At 45.0% G+C, this 22,785-nt stretch overlaps 1 protein-coding gene across 1 annotated transcript in view; it reads left to right on the forward strand.

Moving 5' to 3' along the window:
• Nucleotides 1-867: 867 nt before the first annotated feature.
• LOC106566306 (mucin-19) overlaps nt 868-22,785 on the forward strand; it is a 285,875-nt gene continuing 263,957 nt past the window's right edge. Inside the window, 1 exon segment of the mRNA XM_045692717.1 lies at nt 868-1,231. The gene's annotated coding sequence lies outside the window, so the exon portion shown is untranslated.

Below are 22,785 nucleotides of genomic sequence, written 5' to 3' on the forward strand. Positions count from 1 at the left end.
AGGTGTTACAGCAGATCAATCTACACAGAAAAGTTTTAATCTCTCTCTCTCTCTCTCTCTCTCTCTCTCTCTCTCTCTCTCTCTCCGTCCTTGTGGGCAGCTTCACTGTATTCCTAGGGTAAATTAATGTCGAGGTATAATCCCATGTGTTAATCCAGACCACTCTCAATCTGTTAGTCTGTGTTAATCCAGACCACTCTCAATCTGTCAATATGTGTACGTGCTGTGTTTGTTTGTCTGCTCTGCATGTGTGTGTGTTTGTGTGTGTGTGTGTGTGTGACCTAGTCGACAGACAGACAGACAGACAGACAGACAGACAGACAGACAGACAGACAGACAGACAGACAGACAGACAGACAGACAGACAAAGGTCAAGTGTCAGGATGAAATGAAAGATAGAGCAATCAACAGCAAAGGAAAGAAGGGAGAGATTCAATTGAGAGAAAAAAAACATCAGGCAGACAAACAGGCCTACTCAACAACAAAAATGTCTCCCCTAACTCACTCAATACCTAACCTTCTGCATAGACCTATCGACTTTACCAGGAGAACCAAACCCCCAAATCATCAAAAGTTAAAGGAGAGCAATGAGCAGTAAGACACCAGATATACTCGGAGAGAGAGAAAGAAAGAGAGAGAGATAGAGAGGGAGAAAGAGAGAGAGAGAAAGAGAAAGGGAAAGAAAGAGAAAGAGAAAGAAAGAGAAAGAGAGAAAGAGAGAAAGAGAGAAAGAGAGAGAGAGAGAGAGAGAGAGAGAGGGAGAAAGAGAGAGAGAGAGAAAGAGAGGGAGGGATGAGAGAGGGAGAGAGAGAAAGAGACTGAGGGAGGAGAGAGAGGGAGAGAGAGAGAGAGAGAGAGGGAGAGAGGGAGAGAGAGAGAGAGATAGAGAGAGGGAGAGATAGAGAGATGAAAACACAGATTATTTCTCGTGGGGAGAGATAGTGAGAGTGGGAGGGAGGGGGCAGTTACAGCGCGCTGAAATACGCGAACCGATTCCCACAGAGAGACAGACGGCATCAGTCGTGTATGAGCTATGGCTAGCTGCGCTGTTTGTTCTTTTACCGAGTCGTGAGAGCAGATGCTCCGAAACGATTTTGTTTTTTGAAAATAACTACTAGACCGAAAACACCAAACAGGCTACTTCAGAGGTTTGTGTTCCGGTTAAAGTTGGGATTTTAGACAGTGCATTGCTTGAAGCAGCTATATCGTCTCTACCTACACCGAACAGCAGGTAAGTCCAGTTGACGTGTTTATCTGTTTGTTTCTATCGTTTCTCAGTGATGCATTCTAGTGGAGAAAAGAGAGAGAGAGAAATTTAAGCAAGGGGACATTTTCTATTTGGCTATGCGCGCTTGTCTGTGCGTAGTAAAATGTATGCGGTGAAAAAGTGTCTGTCCCTAACCACGTTTCCATTTAATGTGAGTAAAGTCATGCCATATATATATATTTAAAAAAATCATGACAGCTGTGATAGAAACAGGAAGTTTCGGTACAATTTTGTAAATGCCGACAGATCATTTGTTGTCTGTACACTTATTTTATGCGAGAAATGGCGGTGGAAACGCCTTTATGCGCAAATATTGATATAACAATCATCATATCGAAGTAAACTTGGGAGTCATGCGATGACATGGTGTGTGGTCCTCCCACTACGATTTGTCGGGAAACCATGCAGTTTATTAGGCTGCAGATTAATTAAGTTAGGATGAACTTCACAGGGTGGTGAAAGTGCACGGTGATTTTTATGCTCCTTTCCAATAAATATCAAGGGTCTTATTCTGGTGATATAATTATCGATGCTTGAGTACAGTTTGACAAATAAAAATTATCTCGTCCTTATCCATAATAATTAAATTGTTGTCAACTGCTAGCCCCCCCCCAAGTACCCCATTGGTTCCTGCATGAATCCCCGAGCATGCTTCATGCTTGTGTCACATTTCTGAATGTGGGTCAAAAGGGAACTAAAAGTATTCGTTTTTTTCACCCTGCCTATCGAGTCCTCCTCGCTACCTAGCGGGAGACGTGTAAATTGCGATTTGACTTATGATTTAGAGAAAAACACTTTGGGTGAACTGTTGGAAACATGGAAAGAGAATGATTATTCTAATTCTACAGTTAGAATATAATAGTGGGCACTTTGAATACAGTGTTGTTTGACATGACAACAAATGAAAATTCCAGGGAGGAGTTATTGTGACAGGGTAGGAACCAAAGTGTTGATAAGTGTTTCCTAGGGGGCCCTGTAATCTTTGCCTACATTGAATGTTTTCTTTTAGCTACTTCATGTAGGTAACAATATCTTGCTTCGCATATTCCTCTTTGATTTATGAGATACTGTTGCACAAAACATGCTGATGTAAGCATTAGCAACTAATAGGATTTAGTCCCAACTTGCTAAGAAAAGACAAACTAGCTGATGCTGAAAAGACAAACTAATAGTGTCATTATAGGACGCTAGTGGATTTATATTAAGAAGTGAAAACAGCATCGTTGTCATCAACATTGTTGCATGTGCTGCATTGGCCATGCAGACTGAACGCAAGTGTGTCATGGGAGAGAGGGGAGAGTGATGACTCAAGTAGCGAGAGTAAACCTTAAAAATGGATATTTACACACGGCGTATAACATTTAACAAAACCAAACATTCAGAGCTGTCTGTCCCATTCCCAGGTAGGTTACAAGGTGTGCTTTGTCGCCAGTACCTATGACTGGTCGGTAGGGTAACCTCCATGATAATGTTTTTTTTCACCCTATTTTGAATGCGTGGTGCAGTACAGCACTGGGTGCCAGCCGGTTAGGAACACATCTTAGCGCCTAAACCGAGTGAGTGTCACGTCCTGACCAGTAAAATAGGTTGTTTGTTATTGTAGTTTGTTCAGGGCGTGGCAGGGGGGTGTTTGTTTAGAGTGTTTCGGGGTTTGTTGGGCTATGTTCTTGTTAGTCTATTTCTATGTTAGTTCTAGTATGTCTATTTCTATGTGGTGTTTATTGGGTTGGACCTTCAATTGGAAGCAGCTGCTCCTCGTTGCTTCTAATTGAAGGTCCTATTTAAGAGGGGTGTTTTTTTTCTATGGGATTTTTGGGTAGTTGTTTGCTGTTTTGTGTTTGTGCACCTGACTGGGACTGTATAGTGTCGTTTGTTGTTTTTGTATACATGTTTCTTTTTGTTTTCCTTCTTTAATAAAATAAGAAGATGAGTTTACACGTTCCCGCTGCGTTTTGGTCCAATCCCTATGACACCCGTGACAGTGAGGCTCTTTGTGATACCATTACCCTCAGGTGGCACATCACTGATCACTGAGCCCTGGTTCCCAGAGTGGGCCCGGGCTTTAGGCAAACCTTGGCACATAAACACAAATCTTTCAACCGAGTTCCGGTGTTCACGGTGTTAAAGAGAAATGCCATCACAGTTTCCAGCACCACCCCAATCTTTTGTAGTAAAACATAAAGAGGAAAATGACATCATCAACCAATTAGTAGGCAATTAGTATAGAATGCCTTTTCATAATTGGTTAAAATCATGATGCATGTCATAGGAAACACTTATCTTCCTCAAATTTTTTCCCCCCCAAAAAATCTACAAAAGTGCCATTTTCACATATGTTGATGTTAGGGTGGTGCTGGAAATGACATTTCTGATTAAAAGTGTTGTTTCCCCGCATGTGAGTTCGATTGTTCCTTCTCCATGTTCAGACACACGGTTGTCAAGAGCGGTAGAAATGGAAGAATAACCAAAATCTCTCCCGGTCTACAACGTAGCGTCTCGCCCCTTCCGATGGCATTTCACGGGAGGCTCGCTGTCTGCTCCGACCAATGGCGCGCAGGCTCAGTGTCACCCTGGATCATGCCAACAGTGACGTCAGGGTACAATCTACAATTTATTTTTCAAGATGAGGGAGGCAAGTGCCCCGTTTGGGAATGGACACCGGCGGCCTCGAACCCTCCTTTACGCATTTACGCCAGTGGTTCTGATTCAGCCCACATTGGAGAGGGGTGCACCAGGAGGGCTTCCCATTGATTCTTGTGGCTCCCCGTTGGTCCAGGCTTCTTTGATGATAGGCTAGCCAGTATTTTTTTCTGGTCTCGTATGTTAATTTCTTACCCATCATTTATAGAGTTTGCAAGAAAGGTGGTGGTTCCGTCTAGGCTGACACGCTCTCTGACCTCACTGAGGGGGCGTGACTTGTCACTTGTACAAAACTATGTAAAATAATTATCTCTTATAATTTCTCAAATCATATCCCTCTTAACAAAAACAGTTTCATCATTTTTTTTCATATTACACAACACATAGGATGGAAAGTCCGGCTAGTAGTGGGTATACTTTCCAAGTCACAGAATTTCCTTTATAACGTTCATGACATCACAAAATAACAAAACAAAAATGACATTAGTGTTTTTATAGATCTCCTCTGACTGACCTCTGACCTTTCCCCACGTTCTATGTTAGAAATGTTGTTCCAGTAATTCGTTTTTTTGAACGTGTTTAGAGTTACGGCGGGAAAACGTCTCTTGAAACAAAGAACATTCTTTTGGTGAATATTGGAGAGGGAGACCTGAATCTTCTGAACTTGATTTACAACAGGATGTGAGTTGTTAATCCCCCCCAGTCCCCCCCGCGGGTGAAAGGCGGTCTGATTGAAGTTATTCATTGCAAACCTGATCTGACCTATTTGGATTCTCCTGGACAGCTATGACATTATCAATATTAACTAAATAATATTAATCACAGTTTAGATAGTGACTGTCTGTCTCCACTCGACTGTCTGTCTCCACTCGACTGTCTGTCTCCACTCGACTGTCGGTCTCCACTCGACTGTCTGTCTAAAATTCTCTACTGTCTCCACCCGACTGTCTCCACTCTACTGTCTGTCTCCACTCGACTGTCTGTCTCCACTCGACTGTCTGTCTCCACTCGACTGTCTGTCTCCACTCGACTGTCTGTCTCCACTCTACTGTCTGTCTCCACTCTACTGTCTGTCTCCACTCGACTGTCTGTCTCCACTCTACTGTCTGTCTCCACTCTGCTCTAGAGCCATGAGGGATCAATATGGAGGAATACTTAGGGTTCATTTTCAAGGCAATGTTACTGCATTAGCAAAGACATTTTACTAATTTAGCAGACAGTCTTATCCAGAGACACTACAGTAGTGAGTCATTTAGCAGACTCTCTGATCCAGAGACACTACAGTAGTGAGTCATTTAGCAGACTCTCTGATCCAGAGTCACTACAGTAGTGAGTCATTTAGCAGACTCTCTGATCCAGAGCCACTACAGTAGTGAGTCATTTAGCAGACTCTCTTATCTAGAGCCACTACAGTAGTGTCATTTAGCAGACTCTCTTATCCAGAGCCACTACAGTAGTGAGTCATTTAGCAGACTCTCTTATCCAGAGCCACTACAGTAGTGAGTCATTTAGCAGACTCTCTTATCCAGAGCCACTACAGTGTGTTTCTATGGGCTAATAGTAGTAATCTGTTATTCAATGTGTTTCTATGGGCTAATAGCAGTAATCTGTTATTCAATGTGTTTCTATGGGCTAATAGCAGTAATCTGTTATTCAATGTGTTTCTATGGGCTAATAGCAGTAAGGACTATCTGTTATTCAATGTGTTTCTACGGGCTAATAGCAGTAATCTGTTATTCAATGTGTTTCTACGGGCTAATAGCAGTAATCTGTTATTCAATGTGTTTCTACGGGCTAATAGCAGTAATCTTTTATTCAATGTGTTTCTATGGGCTAATAGCAGTAATCTGTTATTCAATGTGTTTCTATGGGCTAATAGCAGTAAGGACTGTTTGTTGTTCCATGTAGTGAATCTGTAAGACCAAAAATCATTTTCATGAAATACATTTTTTTACCTTTTTTTTTTGTTGTTGTTGTAATGCTTCAAGGGGTCATAAAATGTCTAATCAAATAGCTAAATGAACTGGAAGGGCTTCCATTGAAGTCATTTTGCCTGAGCAGCGCTGTACAAAACAAACCTGCAATACTATTGGACATTCTCAGCATTTCTATGTTCACCTTGTTGATAAGGAGAATAAACTGTTTATAGTAATACGGTCCAAATACAGGGTGTAAAAATAAAAATTGCCGCGTTATAAACACACCTACTGAAGAACACACCTGCTTAATATCCTGATAACAGGAAGACTACCTACTGCTCCTTGACTCTTCTCATTAAACCAATAGGCCAAGGCATGTTATATACACTATGTAACAGCCACCTACTAATACACACCTGATTAACACCCCTATGGAGGAGAAACATACTGATTAACACCCCTATGGAGGAGAAACACACTGATTAACACCCCTATGGAGGAGAAACACACTGATTAACACCCCTATGGAGGAGAAACACACTGATTAACACCCCTATGGAGGAGAAACGCTGATTAACACCCCTATGGAGGAGAAACACACTGATTAACACCCCTATGGAGGAGAAACACACTGATTAACACCCCTATGGAGGAGAAACACACTGATTAACACCCCTATGGAGGAGAAACACACTGATTAACACCCCTATGGAGGAGAAACGCTGATTAACACCCCTATGGAGGAGAAACACACTGATTAACACCCCTATGGAGGAGAAACACACTGATTAATACCCCTATGGAGGAGAGACACACTGATTAACACCCCTATGGAGGAGAAACATACTGATTAACACCCCTATGGAGGAGAAACGCTGATTAACACCCCTATGGAGGAGAAACACACTGATTAACACCCCTATGGAGGAGAAACACACTGATTAACACCCCTATGGAGGAGAGACACACTGATTAACACCCCCATGGAGGAGAAACACACTGATTAACACCCCTATGGAGGAGAAACACACTGATTAACACCCCTATGAAGGAGAAACACACTGATTAACACCCCTATGGAGGATAAACACACTGATTAACACCCCTATGGAGGAGAAACACACTGATTAACACCCCTATGGAGGAGAAACACACTGATTAACACCCCTACGGAGGAGAAACACACTGATTAACACCCCTATGGAGGAGAAACACACTGATTAACACCCCTATGGAGGAAGGAGAAGAGAAGCTCCCTCCAATTCTGTCAAAACTTCCAAACGGTCTACAGCATTCGATTATGAGACGGTTTGAATCCAAAGTTGTGCTATATATTCATTGGCTATGTCATAGCACATTTTGAAAATATAAATTATTGATACATGTCTAGCTCTAGCACTTTTAATCTGCAAAAATGACAATTTAACACTATAACTGCTGGCCCTGGAGGGACAAGCTAATTAAACAGTCATTCTAACAGTGTAATTAATACATTTCCTATATGCTATCACAAAAAAAAGTATCATTTTGTTTTGTTTATTAAGGGCTTAGGTAAAAGAATACGGCAAACAAATATTTTAAATAACACAATAGCATTTATCAGTTTATGTTACTTTGGGCTATATGTAAAAACAACAAAATACATAAAACACAAGTGTTCAATCAATTTTATTAGTGGAGTGCCTTTTTCTTACAACTATGAAACAGAAAGCACATGTGTTGGAATGCGGCAGCATCTTATTTTATATATATTTCATTTTTTATTAAGCATATGTCACTGGTGTAGCCGTGTTGAAGTGACAAAATCGCAGGCGGGATGTGAATACTCATCTTTTAATGATAATGTCCTGACCAATACTAAACAACACTCCCTCTGCTGGTCAGGACGTGACAGCATACCCCAAAACAGGGTAAAATAGTGAAAACATCAGTAGCCTAAATATTAGGACTAGTAATTGCCAAGGACTGTTATGTATCGCTATTGTCACAATTCTCACAATTTTTTATGTATTGCGATTCGAAACTGAGAAAACAAGTTTTGATCATTCATGGCTATAAAAGTGCTTAAAACAAGTTGACTCCCTATATATATATATATATATATATATAACAAGATGGAGAACAAGCTATGAAGTAAAAAATACTGGAGTTTTGGTGCAAGTACAGCCAATGAGCACAAAAAATAATATTTCGACATTGTCGAAATGATAAGATATATCGTCAAAAGTAATATCCCGATAGTTAAACTGTATCGATTTATTTCCCCCATCACCACTAAACATCGTCAGAAGATCCAAGTGTGCTTCATACATTTTGAAAATCGGCACAAAAGCAATAATGCTGGTACAGCAGTCAAAAAATAGTCAATTATTTTCAGCTCATGCTTACATGGTGTGTATATTCACACAATGGAATCAGTTGGAGCATGTCCATGTTACATAACCAATGGAATCAGTCGGAGGAGCTTCTCCATGTTACATAACCAATGGAATCAGTTGGAGCATGTCCATGTTACATAACCAATGGAATTAGTTGGAGCTTGTCCATGTTACATAACCAATGGAATCAGTTGGAGCTTGTCCATGTTACATAACCAATGGAATCGGTCGGAGCTTGTCCATGTTACATAACCAATGGAATCAGTTGGAGCTTGTCCATGTTACATAACCAATGGAATTAGTTGGAGCTTGTCCATGTTACATAACCAATGGAATCAGTTGGAGCTTGTCCATGTTACATAACCAATGGAATCGGTCGGAGCTTGTCCATGTTACATAACCAATGGAATTAGTTGGCGCTTGTCCATGTTACATAACCAATGGAATCAGTTGGAGCATGTCCATGTTACTTAACCAATGGAATCAGTTGGAGCATGTCCATGTTACATAACCAATGGAATCAGTTGGAGCTTGTCCATGTTACATAACCAATGGAATCAGTCGGAGCTTGTCCATGTCACATAACCAATGGAATCAGTCAGAGCATGTCCATGTTACATAACCAATGGAATCAGTTGGAGCATGTCCATGTTACATAACCAATGGAATCAGTTGGAGCTTGTCCATGTTACTCCATGTTACATAACCAATGGAATCAGTTGGAGCTTGTTCATGTTACTCCATGTTACATAACCAATGGAATCAGTTGGAGCATGTCCATGTTACATAACCAATGGAATCAGTTGGAGCTTGTCCATGTTACTCCATGTTACATAACCAATGGAATCGGTTGGAGCTTGTCCATGTTACTCCATGTTACATAACCAATGGAATCAGTTGGAGCTTGTCCATGTTACTCCATGTTACATAACCAATGGAATAAGTTGGAGCATGTCCATGTTACATAACCAATGGTATCAGTTGGAGCTTGTCCATGTTACATAACCAATGGCATCAGTTGGAGCTTGTCCATGTTACATAACCAATGGCATCAGCTGGAGCTTGTCCATGTTATATAAACAACAAAAGATGGTGAGTGTGTTGCTGATGTTATTTTTGTTTGAGATGTAGGGCCTGCTCTCTCAGTGATGACATTTTGTTGTGATAATCGGTCACTGGCTTCCTCTATCCAAATGGTGCAACCCCTGTTGGTGGCCCGGGCACCTGCTCAGTCTGCACCGTCTTTGCTTTTTTTGCACTTAGACCTCGGAGGTGTAGGTTCAGGCTGAGGCTCCCCTCCTTCTCCTTCTTCTACTGTCGGCAGAAGGAGGGGAGCAGGCCCTACTGTCGGGAGAAGGAGGGGAGCAGGCCCTACTGTATGGAGAAGGAGGGGAGCAGGCCCTACTGTCGGGAGAAGGAGGGGAGCAGGCCCTACTGTTGGGAGGAGGAGGGGAGCAGGCCCTACTGTTGGGAGAAGGAGGGGAGCAGGCCCTACTGTCGGGAGAAGGAGGGGAGCAGGCCCTACTGTCGGGAGGAGGAGCGGAGCAGGCCCTACTGTCGGGAGAGGGAGGGGAGCAGGCCCTACTGTCGGGAGAAGGAGGGGAGCAGGCCCTACTGTCGGGAGAAGGAGGGGAGCAGGCCCTACTGTAGGGAGAAGGAGGGGAGCAGGTCCTACTGTCGGGAGATGGAGGGGAGCAGCCCTACTGTAGGGAGAAGGAGGGGAGCAGGTCCTACTGTTGGGAGGAGGAGGGGAGCAGGTCCTACTGTTGGGAGAAGGAGGGGAGCAGGTCCTACTGTTGGGAGGAGAAGGGGAGCAGGCCCTACTGTTGGGAGAAGGAGGGGAGCAGGTCCTACTGTTGGGAGGAGGAGGGGAGCAAGTCCTACTGTTGGGAGAAGGAGGGGAGCAGGTCCTACTGTTGGGAGGAGGAGGGGAGCAGGCCCTACTGTAGGGAGAAGGAGGGGAGCAGGTCCTACTCTTGGGAGAAGGAGGGGAGCAGGCCCTACTGTCGGGAGGAGGAGGGGAGCAGGCCCTACTGTCGGGAGGACTGGGGGCAATGGGGGAAAACCATTCCCCCCAAAAATGACATTAATAAGGAGTATTTAATTTCAGTTCTGTTTGTGATATTAAGATTAAAGTGTGTGTTTATATACACTGAACCAAAATATAAACTCAACATGTAAAGTGTTGGTCCCATGTTTCATGAACTGAAATAAAAGTTGCCAGAAAAAAGCCTATTTCTCTCAAGATGTTTTACATCCTTGTTAGTGAGCATTTCTCCTTTGCAAAGATAATCCATCCACCTGATAGGTGTGGCATATCAACAGTGGTGGAAAAAGTACCCAATTGTCATACTTAAAGATACCTTAATAGAAAATGACTCAAGTAAAAGTGAAAAATCACCCAGTAAAATACTACTTGGAGTAAAAATCTAAAATAATTTGTTTTTGAATATACTTATGTATTAAAAGTAAATGTAATTGCTAAAATGTACTTAAGTATCAAAAGTAAAAGTACAAGTATAAATAATTAAAAATTACTTATAGTAAACAAACCAGACAGCACAGTCTTTTATTTGTATTTACGTATAGCCAGGGGCACACTCCAACACTCAGACATAATTTACAAATGAAGCATTTGTGTTTAGTGAGTCTACCAGATAAGATGCAGTAGGGGTGACCAAGAATGTTCTGTTGAGTGTGTGAATTCAACCATGTTCCTGTCCTGTCCAGCATTAAAAAATGTAGCAAATACTTTTGGGTGCCAGGAAAAATGTATGGAGTAAAAAGTACATAATTTTCATTAAGAATGTATTGAAGTAAAGTACAGATAACCCCCAAAAATACTTAAGTAGTACGTTCAATAATTTTTACTTAAGTACTTTACACCACTGCATATCAAGAAGTTGATTAAACAGTATGATCATTACACAGGTGCACCTTGTGCTGGGGACAATTAAAGGCCACAACTCACACAACTCAATGCCACAGATGTCTCATGTTTTTAGGGAGCATGTAATTGACATGCTGACTGCAGGAATGTCCACCAGAGCTGTTGCCAGAGAATTTGAATGTTCATTTCTCTACCATAAACCGCCTCTAACGTCATTTTAGAGAATTTGGCAGTACGTCCAACTGGCCTCACAACCGCAGACCACGTGTAACCACGCCAGCCCAGGACCTCCACATCCGGCTTCTTCACCATTGTGATCGTCTGAGACCAGCCACCCGGACAGTTGATGAATCTGTGGGTTTCTTTAGACTAGTTGAGTATCTGGAGCATCAGCATTTGTGGTTTTGATTACAGGCTCAAAATGGCCAGAAACAAAGACTTTCTTCTGAAACTTGCCAGTCTATTCTTGTTCTGCGAAATGAAGGCTATTCCATGTGAGAAATTGCCAAGAAACTGAAGATCTCGTTCATCGCTGTGCACTGCTCCCTTCACAGAATAGCACAAACTGGCTCTAACCAGAATAGAAAGAGGAGTGGGAGGCCCCGGTGCACAACTGAGCAAGAGGACAAGTACATCAGAGTGTCTATTTTGAGAAGCAGATGCCTCAAAAGTGCTCAACTGGCAGTTTCATTAAATAGTACCCGCAAAACACCAGTCTCAACGTCAACAGTGAAGAGGCGACTCCGGGATGCTGGCCTTCTAGGCAGAGTTTCAATGAGAAAGCCATATCTCAGACTGGCCAATAAAAAGAAAAGATTAAGATGGGCAAAAAAACACAGACACTGGACAGAGGAACTCTACCTTGTATTTCTATCAACCCTCTGATTACAGTGAAGAGCTCTGTTCTGGGACAGCTGTAGCTTAACTAGGTCTTTCCTTGCAGCTCTCAACCACATGACTGGACAATAGTCAAGATAAGACAAAATTAGAGGCTGCAGGACTTTCTTTTCGGGGTGTGGTCAACTAAGCAGAGCATGTCTTAATTACAGACAGACCTCTCCCCATCTTTACAACCATTAAATCTATATGTTTTGACCATGACAGTTTACAATCTATGGTAACTCCAAGTAATTTAGTCTCAACTTGTTCAACAGCGACTCCATTCATTACCAGATTCAGCTGAGGTCTAGAACTTAGAGAATTATTTGTACCAAATACAATGCTCTTTGTTTTAGAGATGTTCGAGACCAGTTTATTACATGCCACCCATTCGAAAACAGACTGCCACTCTTTGTTAACTTCTTTGGGATAGGGGGCAGTATTTTCACGTCCGGATGAAAAGCGTGCCCAGACTAAACTGCTTGTTACTCAGGCCCAGAAGCTAGGATATGCATATTATAAGTAGATTTGGATAGAAAACACTCTGAAGTTTCTAAAACTGTTTGAATGATGTCTGTGAGTATAACAGAACTCATATGGTAGGCAAAAACCTGAGAGAAATCCAACCAGGAAGTGGGAAATCTGAGGTTTGTAGTTTTTCAAGTGATTGCCTATCCAATATACAGTGTAAATTTGGTCAGATAGCACTTCCTATGGCTTCCATTAGATGTCAACAGTCTTTAGAACGTTGTTTCAGGCTTCTATTGTGAAATGGGAGCGAATAAGACCAGTCACAGTAACTTCCTCAGCTGAAAGCCTTTAGTTTTTTTATCGCGCGTGGCCGTGTGTACGAGCTCTGTTCCTTTTCATTTCTAAAGACAAAGGAATTGTCCGGTTGGTATATTATTGAAGATTTATGATGAAAACATCCTAAAGATTGATTCTATACATCATTTGACATGTTTCTACAAACTGTAATGGAACTTTTTTGACTTTTCATCTGGACTTAGTGCCCGCGCCTTGTGCATTTCGAAGACTGAACTAAATGCGTGAACAAAAAGGAGGTATTTGGACATAAAGATTATCTTTATCGAACAAAACAAACATTTATTGTGGAACTGGGCTTTCTGGGAGTGCATTCTGATGAAGATCATCAAAGGTAAGTGAATATTTATAACACTATTTCTGACTTTTGTTGACCCCACAACATGACGGGTATCTGTATGGCTTGTTTAGGTGGCTGAGCGCTGTACTCAGATTATCACATGGTGTGCTTTCGACGTAAAGCTTTTTTGAAATCTGACACAGCGGTTGCATTAAGGAGCAGTTTATCTATAATCCTATGCATAACACTTGTATCTTTCATCAAAGTTTGATGAGTAATTCTGTAAATTGATGTGGCTCTCTGCAAAATCACCGGATGCTTTGTAGGCAAAACATTACTGAACATAACGCGCCAATGTAAACTGAGATTTTTTTATATAAATATGAACTTTATCGAACAAAACATACATGTATTGTGTAACATGAAGTCCTATGAGTGCCATCTGATGAAGATCTAGGCGCTGACCTAACATAATCGTATGGTATGCTTTCGCGGTAAAGCCTTATTGAAATCAGACACTGTGCCTGGATTAACAAGAATTGTATCTTTAAAATGGTGTATAATACTTGTATGTTTGAGGAATTTTAATTTTAATTAAAACTGTTGTTTTGAAATTGGCGCCCTGCAATTTCACTGGCTGTTGTCGAGGTGGGACGCTAGCGTGGCCGACGTGAGTAAGCTTGTTAACCCTTGGAAGGCTGCTGGCCCAGACGGCATCCATAGCTGCGTCCTCAGAGCATGCGCAGACCAGCTGGCTGGTGTGTTTACGGACATATTCAATCTCTCCCTATCCCAGTCTGCTGTTCCCACATGCTTCAAGATGGCCACCATTGTTCATGTACCCAAGAAAGCAAAGGTAACTGAACTAAATTACTATCACCCCGTAGCACTCACATCTGTCATCATGAAGCTCTTTGAGAGACTAGTCAAGGATCATATCACCTCCACCTTACCTGTCGCTCTAGACCCACTTCAGTTTGCTTACTGCCCCAATAGATACACATACAATACAATCTCCATCACACTGCCCTATCCCATCTGGACAAGACAAATACCTATGTAAGAATGCTGTTCACTAACTATTGCTCAGCATTAAACATCATAGTACCTTCCAAGCACATCATTAAGCTCGAGGCCCTGGGTCTGAACCCCGCCGTGTACAACTGGGACCTGGACTTCCTGACGGGCCGCCCCCAGGTGGTGAAGGTAGGAAACAACATCTCCACTTCGCTTATCCTCAAGACAGGGGCCCCACAAGGGTGCATGCTCAGCCCCCTCCTGTACTTCCTGTTCACCCATGACTGCGTGGCCAAGCACGAATAGAAACTCAGTTATCAGTCATTTGTGTCAGTGCAGTACATGTTGAGTGCCCTTCTCTATAAGCATGCTGAATGTATGTTGCTAATTTGTTTACAGAGAAATATTGTATTTTGTCAAACACCGTTTTTTTCTGCAGCAAGCTGATAGGTCTACTGTTAGAACCAGGAAAGGGGTAGTGGAATGACTGTCTTCCCTCCATTGCGGCGGCAGGGTAGCCTAGTGGTTAGAGCGTTGGACTAGTAACTGAAAGGTTGCATGTTCAAATCCCCGAGCTGACAAAGGTACAAATCTATTGTTCTGCCCCTGAACAAAGCAGCTAATCCAATGTTCCTAGGCTGTCATTGTAAATAATAATTTGTTCTTAACTGACTTGCCTAGTTAAATAAAGGTAAAATAAAAATGAGGAGAAGGACTTGGCTCAGATTAAAGATATGACAGATAGGAGTGGCTATAGAGTCAGCTACCATCCTCAGTAGCTTTCCATCTAAGTTGTCAATGCCAGGAGGTTTGTCATTATTGATCGATAACAATAATTTTTCCACCTCTCCCACACTAACTTTACAAAATGTAAACTTGCCATGATTTTGTGCTTTTCTCTTCTCGTTGTCTCATATTCTCCCTGTCTGAGTCCCCTTGTCCATTTAGTGAACCACTAAAACAGTCTCTCACACACACACACATTAACATCTGAACTCTACATTTCTGTTGGACAGCATTGGAGCCGGGCTGTAACAGATTTGAAGAGTGTAGCACACAAACACACGGCTCCCTGGTTTCTACAGCAACAGAGCTAAACAGAGGAAGCGTTCGTTAGTATTGTATAGAAGCAATGTTTGTGTGTCTGTCTGACATAAAGACAGACAGATGGACAGAGAGACAGAGAGAGAGACCAACAGGAGAGAGAGAGAGAGACCAACAAGAGAGAGAGAGAGAGAGAGACCAACAGGAGAGAGAGCGAGACCAACAGGAGAGAGAGCGAGACCAACAGGAGAGAGAGGGAGACCAACAGGAGAGAGAGAGAGAGACCAACAGGAGAGAGCGAGAGAGAGAAATCATGCAGAACAGCTCCTGACTTTTTATAACTTTTTGTTTTTTTAAGATCGAGATTGACACGACTAAATTAGCCAAAAATGTATAGGTAATCAAATTGTACAACTGAAGATCAACACAGGAGGAAAAGATTGACAGAGAGTGAAGTTAAAAGACCAATCTTCATCGTGCTAACTAGCCAAATTCAAACCTGTCAGCTAGCTTACCGTCTAGCTCTAACTGTTTACTGCTGGTAACCATAGCATCATGGCCACTGAGGCAGCGCTAGCAAGACAGCAACAGCAGAGACTGATAGACTTTCTCCTGTTTTTTTTATTAAAAACCCAGCAGAAATCAAATCAGAGAAGGGAAGAATCAATTTTAAACAGAATTCTGAGGGAGAACCTAGAAACGTTGTTTGCCGACTGCTCACAAAACAGGACCGTTACAAACCTGTTATTTTACACAGACCACACTACTGCCTGGCATACAGCTGTAACCAGGCATTTCAGCTATTCCACAAAGAAAGGCATCTGCAAAGGAAGACAAATCCACATGTTTGAGGACAGCGATAAGGACCAGGAAAACAGGTTACTGACGGTAAACGTGTACTAGAATGGCACTGTCATGGTCCAGGGCAGTGAGGCTACACTCAGCTCTGTTGTGCAGGACTTCCCCACTCTAACGAAGATAGCAGAAAGCAAAAAAGACACGGACAGCACCCCGATCTCTCCCCTCACCTCAGGCACCCCAACAGCAGGTCTATCCTCCCCCCTGCCTGCCTACAACCACCAGAGCCAAGACCACACTACCATCAGCCTGCTGAGAGACAGGCTGGCTCTGTTAGAGGTATGGGTTACTGAGCTGAAGGAGCAGTCCCCCAGCTACACCACCTCCAGACTGCTGAGAGACAGGCTGGCTCTGTTAGAGGTATGGGTTACTGAGCTGAAGGAGCAGCTCCCCAGCTACACCACCTCCAGACTGCTGAGAGACAGGCTGGCTCTGTTAGAGGTATGGGTTACTGAGCTGAAGGAGCAGTCCCCCAGCTACACCACCTCCAGACTGCTGAGAGACAGGCTGGCTCTGTTAGAGGTATGGGTTACTGAGCTGAAGGAGCAGCCCCCCAGCTACACCACCTCCAAACTGCTGAGAGACAGGTTGGCTCTGTTAGAGGTATGGGTTACTGAGCTGAAGGAGCAGTCCCCCAGCTACACCACCTCCAGACTGCTGAGAGACAGGCTGGCTCTGTTAGAGGTATGGGTTACTGAGCTGAAGGAGCAGCCCCCCAGCTACACCACCTCCAGACTGCTGAGAGACAGGCTGGCTCTGTTAGAGTTATGGGTTACTGAGCTGAAGGAGCAGTCCCCCAGCTACACCACCTCCAGCCTGCTGAGAGACAGGCTGGCTCTGTTAGAGGTATGGGTTACTGAGCTGAAGGAGCAGCCCCCAGCTACACCACCTCCAGACTGCTGAGAGACAGGCTGGCTCTGTTAGAGGTATGGGTTACTGAGCTGAAGGAGCAGTCCCCCAGCTACACCACCTCCAGCCTGCTGAGAGACAGGCTGGCTCTGTTAGAGGTATGGGTTACTGAGCTGAAGGAGCAGTCCCCCAGCTACACCACCTCCAGACTGCTGAGAGACAGGCTGGCTCTGTTAGAGGTATGGGTTACTGAGCTGAAGGAGCAGCCCCCCAGCTACACCACCTCCAGACTGCTGAGAGACAGGCTGGCTCTGTTAGAGGTATGGGTTACTGAGCTGAAGGAGCAGCCCCCAGCTACACCACCTCCAGCCTGCTGAGAGACAGGCTGGCTCTGTTAGAGGTATGGGTTACTGAGCTGAAGGAGCAGCCCCCCAGCTACACCACCTCCAGACTGCTGAGAGACAGGCTGGCTCTGTTAGAGGTATGGGTTACTGAGCTGAAGTAGGAGTCCCCCCAGCTACACCACCACCAGCCCAGACACAGAGCTTCTACAGGACCAGATCAACCAGTACAGGACCCAGCTGAAGAACTCTGAGAGAGCCTTACCACAGCTCTTGAGGAGGTAAAGGCCACCATGAGGAGAGAGCCTTACCACAGCTCTTGAGGAGGTAAAGGCCACCATGAGGAGAGAGCCTTACCACAGCTCTGGAGGAGGTAAAGGCCATCAGGAGGAGAGAGCCTTACCACAGCTCTTGAGGAGGTAAAGGCCACCATGAGGAGAGAGCCTTACCACAGCTCTGGAGGAGGTAAAGGCCACCATGAGGAGAGAGCCTTACCACAGCTCTTGAGGAGGTAAAGGCCACCATGAGGAGAGAGCCTTACCACAGCTCTAGAGGAGGTAAAGGCCAACATGAGAAGAGAGCCTTACCACAGCTCTAGAGGAGGTAAAGGCCACCATGAGGAGAGAGCCTTACCACAGCTCTTGAGGAGGTAAAGGTCACCATGAGGAGAGAGCCTTACCACAGCTCTTGAGGAGGTAAAGGCCACCATGAGGAGAGAGTCTTACCACAGCTCTTGAGGAGGTAAAGGCCACCATGAGGAGAGAGCCTTACCACAACACTTGAGGTGGTAAAGGCCACCATGAGGAGAGAGCCTTACCACAGCTCTTGAGGAGGTAAAAGCCACCATGAGGAGAGAGCCTTACCACAGCTCTGGAGGTGGTAAAGGTCACCATGAGGAGAGAGCTAGTGCAGGTAAAGGAGGAGATGGCAAAGGAGTTGCCTGTCATCAAGAGGGTTCTGCAGTACAGAGAACAGACTGTAGAGACTCCCAGAGAGAAGCTGCAGCCCCTCACCACCCCTAACAACCCCACTGACCCACCTTTACCCACAATCCCCCCCCCCATACCGACAACACTTTACCCAGCCCCAGACCGTAAACACACTAATCTGGTAAAACCCACCTGAGGTGGCCATCCACATTGACTCAAATGGGAAATTCATCCAAGAAGAGAAACTCTTCCCCCAAACACAAGGTGTGCAAAATATGGTGCCCCAAAAACCCAGGATGCACTCCACATCCTGTCCCAGCCTGACTTTGGCACACCAGGCCACATCATTATTCACACCGGCCCCAAAAACCTGCGAGAGGAGCAGGAGAGAGTAGGCAGCCTGGTCAACAGAGTAGCAGAGAGGGCCTCTGAGTGGTTTCCCACTCCCACTACAGTACCAACAACCTGCGAGAGGAGCAGGAGAGAGTAGGCAGCCTGGTCAACAGAGTAGCAGAGACGGCCGCTGAGTTGTTCCCCAACTCCCACATCACCATCTCCACTCTGCTGCCCCGCAAAGACTTTCATCCCCATACCATTCAGAAAGTCAACGCTGACATCACCAGAGGGTGTGGCCTACTCCCGAACGTACATGTTGCTCACCACCCCACGAATCACCCCAGAGCATCTGCACGACCACTCCCACCTGAGGAAGCAGACAGTAGGGATGTTAACCAAGTCTCTAAAAGGTACGTGGCACTTGGTAGACAAACACCCCATGCCACACTGGACAGAGGACCACCCAGAGACCCCTACCAGACCACTGCACCACCAAGGAACCCCAGGCTCCTTCAACGCCACACCAGACCCAGCGCACCCCACAGGCCCCACCCACCACCAGAGAATCACCACTTCCATCGGCTTAGCCAGACCAGACCGGGCCCAGCCTACTACCCCACACCAGACCACCACCTCTACCAGACCAGAGAGGAAGCCCCACGGCCCACACCTGGCCCCCCTCCACTCCACAGGGCCCAGCCTACTACCAGACCACCACCTCTACCAGACCAGAGAGGAAGCCCCACGGCCCAGACCTGGGCCCCCTCCACTCCACAGGGCCCAGCCTACTACCAGACCACCACCTCTACCAGACCAGAGAGGAAGCCCCACGGCCCAGACCTGGCCCCCTTCCACTCCACAGGGCCCAGCCTACTACCAGACCACCACCTCTACCAGACCAGAGAGGAAGCCCCACGGCCCAGACCTGGCCCCCCTCCACTCCACAGGGCCCAGCCTACTACCAGACCACCATCTCTACCAGACCAGAGAGGAAGCCCCACGGCCCAGACCTGGCCCCCTTCCACTCCACAGGGCCCAGCCTACTACCAGACCACCACCTCTACCAGACCAGAGAGGAAGCCCCACGGCCCAGACCTGGCCCCCCTCCACTCCACAGGGCCCAGCCTACTACCAGACCACCACCCCTACCAGACCAGAGAGGAAGCCCCACGGCCCAGAACTGGCCCCCCTCCACAGGGCCCAGCCTACTACCAGACCACCACCTCTAAACTCATCAACCTATCAGTTAGCATGTGGAACATTCAGGGTCTAAACTCATCAACCTATCAGTTAGCATGTGGAACATTCAGGGTCTAAACTCATCAACCTATCAGTTAGCATGTGGAACATTCAGGGTCTAAACTCATCAACCTATCAGTTAGCATTTGGAACATTCAGGGTCTAAACTCATCAACCTTCAGACTGAAGAGTTTAACGCTGGAGTTCAACAAACATCTGAAAGATGTTGACGTCATCATTCTGCAGGAGACATGGTATAAGGCTGACGTTGTCACTCACTGTCCCACAGGCTACAGAGAGGTCATTGTGCCATCACAGAAACACAGCTCAATAGACGCAGATAGACACAGCTCAATAGACGTCAATAGACGCAGAGACTCTGGAGGATTGATCATTTGGTACAAATCCGAACTAGAAAATCGAATTGATCCCCTCAAAATTGGTAAATATCACATTTGGTTAAAACTGAAAAAAGAACTTGTACTGACAGAAATAGATGTGTTCCTTTGCGCAATATATATCCCCCCCTCAGAATCCCCATATTACTCAGGAGATCTTCCCCACCCTTGAGGAAGAGACGTGCCATTTCCAGGCCCAGGAAAATGTGCTCATCTGTGGGGACACAAATGCGCGCACAGGAACACTACCTGATCTAACGAGCACACGCGGGGACAGCTTTATTACAGGCCATACTGTTTCTAACTGTCTTAATCTCCCCCATAGAAACAACAGTGACAGCACCGTCAACAAAAACGGAAGGGATCTTTTTCAGCTCTGTAGAAGCCTGGGTCTGTACTTTGTCAATGGTAGGTTACGGGGGAACTCTTTGGGGAGATTCACCTACTGCTCACCTCTTGGTCACAGCACAGTAGACTATATGATCACAGACATGGACCCTTTCTCTCTCAGCTCATTCACCGTCAAGCCACTAACACCTCTTGTCTGATCACAGCCAAATTACCTTGTTCCTCAAAAGAACAGACATGGAAACAACCACACATTCACAGCCCAGTAAGCTGTACAACATCAGAAATTAATACAGATGGGCCCAAAACAGCACAGAAGAATACCAGAAAGCAACCTGGAACCAAAATATCCAAACACTCTTAGATAACTTTCTGGATGCCACATTCACTCACAGTAAAGAAGGCATCAATCTAGCAGTAAAAACATCAACTTTATATTCAGGCAAACGGGCAAAAGAAGCACAATTTTCATGGATAAAAAAACAAACCAAAAAAGATCACAGATGACAACTGGTTTGATGCAGATTGTAAAATTATAAGGAAAAAACTTAGAACACTATCCAACCAAAAGCACAGAGACCCAAATAATGGTGAATTACTCCTTCATTACTGTGAGACTTTAAAACTCTATAAACGTACACTCAGAACCAAAAAAGCACAGTACAACAGCAAGCAGCTGACACTAATTGAGGAGTCCATAAACACAAACAACTTCTGGCAAAATTGGAATAAACTAAAACAAATCTAAACAGGAAATAGCGATACAAAATGGTGACATATGGACAACCCATTTTAAAACACTCTACGACTGTCAGTAACTGCTAGGAGTGGTGGTAGGAGTCAGGCGCAGAGAGCAGAGGTAAGGAAATTTGTGTTTATTCCATAAAACACAAAACGGTCGACGCCAACACAACCGGCGTGAAAAATGCAAAGTGCCCAGAACAACAGGTACACAGCATGCATATAAAATAACCCTTATCGATCGCCAGCACATCCAATAACAAAAACACACTCTGACGCAAAATAATCCCGCACAAACCTGGGCGGGCTAAACAGGCTTAAATAACCATAAATCAAGAGAACCAAATGAGGAACAGGTGCAAACAATAAGACATACCAAACGAAAAGGAAAAAGGGATCAGCGGCGGCTAGTAGGCCGGTGACGACGACCGCCGAGCGCCGCCCGAGCAGGCAGGGGAGCCACCTTCGGTGGGATTCGTGACAACGACACCGTTCAAATTGACACAAACGCAGAACAACGCCAAATTCATGAGAAGTTGAATGGATTAGAAAAAGCTATAAAGGACAATCAAAATCCATTGGACTCCCCAATTACTGACCAGGAGCTCTATAAGAAACTTCAGGCCCTCAAATGTAAAAAAGCATGTGGACCTGATGGCATCCTAAATGAGATGCTCAAACTTACTAGTGCAACATTTGAATTGGCTATATTAAAACTCTTTAATTTGATCCTGAGTGTAGGTTATTTCCCTGACATCTGGAATCAAGGACTCATAACCCCAAACTTTAAGAACGGAGACAAATTTGACCCTAACAATTACAGAGGCCTTTGTGTGAACAGTAACCTGGGGAAGGTTTTCTGTAGTATTATCAATGTAAGAGTTCTAAACTTCCTTAATAAGCACAATGTCTTGAGTAAAAGCCAAATTGGATTTATACCAAAACATCGCACAACTGATCATATTTACACCCTGATTCTGAAATGCTTATGTTTGGAGAAGTAGCGGTGTCAGGCGCAGGACACAGGGATGAGTGCAAACAAAACGTGTTTACTCAAAACCACAGTAAAACTTCTCCCACAGCAAAATAACAGGGTTGGGAGAAACACCTCCAACAACCATAAAACATGAACAATCACGGACAAGACAAACAGGGAAGCCAGAGGGTTAAATAATTAACCTAATCAGGGAATCATAAACAGGTGTGTATAATTAAGACAAAACAAAACGAACAGGGAAACATAGATCGGTGGTGACTAGTAAGCCGGTGAAGTCGACCGCCGAACACCGCCCGAACAAGGCGAGGGGCCGACTTCGGCGGAAGTCGTGACAGTACCCCCCCTTGACGCGCGGCTCCAGCAGCGCACCGACACCGGCCTCGGGGACGACCCGGAGGACGGGGAGTAGGGCGATCCAGGCGGAAGCGGTGAAACTCCTGGATTAACGATGGGTCCAGGATGTCCTCCGCCGGTACCCAGCGTCGCTCCTCCGTGCTGTACCCCTCCCACTCCACGAGGTACTGAAGGCCCCTCGCCTGACGTCTGGAGTCCATAATGGCTCGTACTGTATACGCCGGGGCCCCCTCGATGTCCAGAGGGGGCGGAGGAA

The sequence above is a fragment of the Salmo salar genome, chromosome ssa13 (genome assembly GCF_905237065.1).
Source record: "Salmo salar chromosome ssa13, Ssal_v3.1, whole genome shotgun sequence".
NCBI classification, from domain to species: domain Eukaryota; kingdom Metazoa; phylum Chordata; class Actinopteri; order Salmoniformes; family Salmonidae; genus Salmo; species Salmo salar.